The sequence below is a fragment of the Ranitomeya imitator genome, chromosome 4 (genome assembly GCF_032444005.1).
Source record: "Ranitomeya imitator isolate aRanImi1 chromosome 4, aRanImi1.pri, whole genome shotgun sequence".
NCBI lineage: Eukaryota > Metazoa > Chordata > Amphibia > Anura > Dendrobatidae > Ranitomeya > Ranitomeya imitator.
In genome coordinates, this window is record NC_091285.1 from 61750911 (window position 1) to 61756593 (window position 5683).

Here is a 5683-nt window from a genome sequence, read left to right on the forward strand (position 1 = left end):
CTTGCTGACTGGAGCCGTCTGTGATGGTGTAGAAATTTGTGGCGGGGACACAAAACTTTGCCACATTTGGGCCATACTGGTCTTGCCTTGTGCTGAGTAATGTAAAGCACTAGCAGCACTGCTCTCGGGTGGATTGGAGAACATGATGGAATGCACCAGTGTGTCTTGGTACTGCCACATTTTACTCTCCCGGTTCAACGGTGTTATGAGGCTTTGTAAGTTGTCCCAGTAGAGAGGATCTAGGAAGGTGTACACTCAATAATCAGCCATGTTGAGAATGTGGGTGATGCGGCGGTTGTTTCTCAGGCACTGTAGCATGAAATCCACCATGTGCTGCAGACTGCCAACTGACCAAGAAACGCTGTCCCCTGCTTGAGGCGTCATCTCTGCCTGCTCTGCATCACCCCACCCTCGCTCTACATACTGAGCATTGTGTAACTCCCTCCTCTGGACAGATGTCTTCCTCCTAAATTGACTCCTCCTCATTCTCCTCACAAAGTGTCCCCTGCCTAGGCCTTTGTGAGGAACCACATTGTGCAGACTGTCCAGAAGCAGATGGCATTTGTGACTCCTCATCCTCCACCTCTTCCACAACCTCCTCCCTTAGCGCTTGCAGTGTTTTTTCAAGCAGGCAGATAAGGGGGATAGTAATGCTGACTAGTGCATCATCTGCACTCACCATCCGCGTGGAATCATCGATGGCACGCAAAATGTGGGCAGATGTCCTTCATAGAGGCCCACTCAGTGGTGGTGAAGTGTGAACGGCGCGCAGTGCGACTTGTTTGCGCCTGATGCAGCTGGTGCTCCATTACTGCTGCCTGCTGCTCATTCAACCTCTCCAACATATGTTACGTTGAATTCCACCTGGTGGGTAGGTCACATATGATGCGATGTTCCGGAAGGCAGAATCGGCGCTGCAGAGCTGCAATGGGTGATCTTGGCATGCTGGAACGTTGCAAGTGAGCGCACTCTATGCAAACCTTGTGCAGCAGTGCATCAAGATCCGGATAGTCCCTCATAAAACTCTGCATGACCAAGTTGAGCACATGTGCCAGACATCTGATGTGAGTGAGGTTGCCTAGGCCCAGAGCTGCCACCAGATTTCGGCCATTGTCACACACTACCATGCCTGGCTGGAGATTCTCTGGCACAAACCACACATCGCTGTGCTGCTTGATGGCATTCCAGAGCTCCTGCGCTGTGTGGCTTTGATTCCCCAAAGAAATTAATTTCAATACAGCCTGTTGACGTTTGGCCACGGCTGTGCTCATATCAGTTGTAACAGGTAAGCGTTCACGTGTCCATGTGGTGGTAGACTGTGGCAGCTCCTGCAGTGCTGATTCAGAGGAACCAGAGTATGAGGAGGAGTCACTGTGTACAGACTGGATTCCTGCAATCCCTTAGAGTTGGCAGAACACGTACAGCACCACTCTCAAGATCTGTACCCGGCGCACAACATTTACCCAATGGGCAGTGAGGGAAAGATATCGTCTCTGTCCATGGTTTCTGGTCCACGCATCGGTGGTCAGGTGGACCTTGCTACTGATGGCGTTTAGTAGCACATGTTTAATTTTTCCATCCACATGCTTTTGCAGGGCAGGGATGGCTTGCCTGCTGAAATAAAAGCGACTGGGCACGTTGTATTGTGGGACTGCCAATGCCATGAAGTTGCGGAAGGTGTCAGTCTCCACCAGCCTGAATGAGAGCATTTCAAGGGACAGTAGTTTTGCAATGCCAGCATTCAGAGCCTGTGCTCGGGGGTGATTTGTCGAGTTCGGGCACCTTTTCTCCCATGCATGTGCTACCGATGGCTGTAGACTGGCCTGGGAGTGTGAGGATGACAGGGAACATGGTGCTGTGAGTGGAATGACACTGTGTCTTTGTACAACAGTGCCAGAGGTTCTTCCATGGCGATCCTGTGAGGAAGCCGAACCAGCTGTGTGTGAGCTGGAGGAAGAGGCTACAAAACTAGCTGAAGAGGTGGTAGGTGGCGCTGTAGGTTGGCCTAGGTCTTCAGTGTGTCTTTGTAACTACACCATGTGCTTGGTCTGCACATGTTTCCACATATTTGTGGGATTGAGGTTGCTGAGAATTTTCCCTCTTCTGACTTTCTGATGACACAGCTTGCATTTGACAAAGCAAATGTCATCTGCAACTGTGTCAAAAAAGGACCAGGCACTGCAAGTCTTGGGAGCGCCCAATTTGGGTTTTGGAAGAGGCATGCTCCTAATGGGTGCTGAAGTGGAGGCTACAGGCAATGCAGTCTTCCCCCTCCCTCTCCCTCCTTTTTTGGCCATTCGGGGAATCTTCCTCAGAGCTGCTCCCACCACCTTCCTGTACCTCACGCCATGATGGGTCAAGGACCTCATCAACTACACTACCCTCTTCAATCGACTGCTTCTCCTGGGTAGTCTCGACAGCACAGTACACACCAGAAATCGGCACCTGAGTCTCATAATCAGATGCGTGCTGAGGTGTGCTGACCATAGGCACTGGCCCATCCATCTCTTCAGATTCAGAGAGACAAAGTTGTTGTGCATCACTGCATACTACCTCTTCTTCAAATTCTCAAATGCTGCTTGGCTGGTCCCCTCTTTCCCAGCCAACAGATTCAGAGAACAGAAGTAGAGATGGCTCCTGTCCAGGGCAGGTGGTGAAGAGACAGATGGGTGCTCTTCAGTGCTCTGGACCTGAGAGGATCTGGAACCAATTGAAGTCGATGCGTTAGCTGCCATCAATCCGACAACGGCTTCAATTTGTTCGTCCCGCAGCAGTGGCGTACGGTGAGCTCCTACAAAAATGGGCATAAAGGACTGTTGCCTGGTAAAACTGGGGGATGCTGAGTCACTGGTGTCTGCAGCAGGCACAGAGTCCCCATGTCCTGTCATTGCAGAAACTCCACGCCCACGACCACGTGCCTTACTCCCTGCCTTCTTCATCTTGGTAGACTGATAAAGATAGGCAGAAAAGTACAAAGGGCTTAGTGTGCTTATTCCTGAACAGCTGCTAACAGGTATAAGAAACACTAATTTTATAAAGTGTGGACTAGACTTTAATATGAGCTTATGTGGCCTACACAACTGTAAAGTGGAGTGTTTGGTGAACTTTATAAACTTTTTGTTTTTTTCCCAAAAAACACTGGATGTGCCCAAAGATGTAAACCGATAGCTACAACAAGTTTGTGATACTATTACAATGCAGGAAGGTAACCTACAATGCAATAGATGAGGCTCCAAAAAATAGGCTAATACTAATCTGGCTGGGGCTGCAGGGCACAAGCCAGCAGAAAGGCTCCGCTATCTACTCCTATATAGTATTTTCAAGCAATCTAGCTGGATACGGATGGAACCACACTAATAGGAGAAATCAGGAAAAATGAGCTGCACAAATGCAAAAAAGAACAATGTATGAGGCAGTGACGCACGCTGAGCAGACTACAACCGGAGGTAAAAAAAATATATATATACCAGCTCACCTGTCAGCATGTGTTGTGGGGAAGCACGGATAACGTGTAGTCATCATGTGAGCAAGCAATCCAAAAAAGAGAAAAAATAAATCCAGCTTCCAAAAACTTACAAATTTATTCAGGATAAAAGGCAAAGTCCAGTCCAATCCAATAAATTACATAGTGAAGAGTAGCAAGCAACGCGTTTCGAACAATGGTATGTTCTTTCTCAAAGCTACTGCATACATGTGGCAGCAAGGTTAAATACCAGCTGTCACCAATGAGAATTACTCTGTCGATCACATGATAAACAGAGCAAATCATCTGGTTAAAAATCTTATATTTACAAAAAAACAAAGAATAACTTGAACAACTTACAACAAAATAAACAAAGAAAAACGCAAGAAAAACATAATACATATTATAGTTGCAATTCAGTAGTGGAACATGATCTCTCTCCGCGCATTCAGACCTGCAGGGTAGCAGGTATTCAGGCAAAACATCCAGTATGCTTCACGGGTCATTAAACGTCTCTTGAAATCTCCCCCTCTCGCTAGTAGTTTAAGTTTCTCAATGCCGATGTCTCGCAGAGATGCTGTGCTCTTCTGATGACAGGTAATAAAGTGCTTATATGCAAATGACATAGATCGATTATCATTAACAGAAGTAATAAAATCTGTAATATGTTCAGAAATGCGAGTTTTGAGCATTCTTGTGGTGCATCCTATATAACTCAAATTACATTCTATACATTTAATCATGTAAATTACATTTTTACTACTACAATTAATGAACTGTTGTATTTTATATTGTTGTTTATCTTCACTGTCATAGAAAAAATGTGCAGTGTTAGAATGGGCACACGTCCTGCATCTAGAAGCACCATAGCGATAAAAACCACTGGAATGTAACCAGGTGCACAATGGGTTAACTGAGTTGAAAAAACTTGGAGAAAGAGTATCTGAAAGAGTGGTGGCTTTTTTTGCTACTACCTGACACCCTGACGATAAAATGGTAGAAAGTGTCTCATTTTTATACAGAATCGGAATATTTTTAAGAATCAATGATTTAATATTGTTGTTGAGGGCTATATTGAATAGAGCAAATCACTTTTTGATTCTCAGTATTGCTACTATTTTTTTCTTTTGGTCTTATCATATCACATCGTTTTTTCTTTTGAACAATTTTCCTAGCCCTATTTAGCGACCAATTAGGATATCCCCTCTTTTTTAACTTTTCACAACATGTATCTATCTCTTGTCTTAAAGGGAACCTGTCACCTGAATTTGGCGGGACTGGTTTTGGGTCATATGGGCGGAGTTTTTGGGTGTTTGATTCACCCTTTCCTTACCCGCTGGCTGCATGCTGGCTGCAATATTGGATTGAAGTTCATTCTCTGTCCTCCATAGTACACGCCTGCACAAGGCAAGATTGCTTTGCGCAGGCGTGTACTATGGAGGACAGAGAATGAACTTCAATCCAATATTGCAGCCAGCATGCAGCCAGCGGGTAAGGAAAGGGTGAATCAAACACCCGAAAACTCCGCCCATATGACCCAAAACCATTCCCGCCAAATTCAGGTGACAGAGTCCCTTTAAAGCCACAGCATCACTACAATTTCTGGTGATTCTATTTAATTCACCTACTGGTATTGACTTAATAGTGTGACTTGGGTGGCTACTAGAAGCATGTAAAATGCTGTTACCAGATAGAGGTTTGTAATACGTAGAAGTGGTGATGGTCTCATCAACAGTACCACATAGTGCAAGATCCAAAAATGCAATCATATGGGGATCAGTACTGCATGTAAAACGAAGATTGAGCGCATTTGAATTAAAGTAGCTCAGAAGCTCTGATATGGCAGATACATTACCACTCCAGATAAGGAGCGTATCATCTATGTATCTACCATACCAGAACACATCAGACAGAAAAGGGTTGTCATCAGAATACAAAAACAGTTCCTCCCAGTAGGACATAACCAAATTGGCTATCGAAGGTGAGTGCTTACCGCCCATAGAAACTCCCTTACATTGAAGATAAAACTGTCGGTCAAAAGAAAAATAGTTATGATTCATCAGAAAAAATACAGCTTGCATTATAAAATTACATAGATCATTAGTGTAATTACTGTATTTATCTAGATGGAATTCTAACGCCTGAATAATGACATTCTGTGGTATGGACGTGTAAAGAGAAATGACATCACACCCAACCCAATGAAAATTCTCCTTCCAT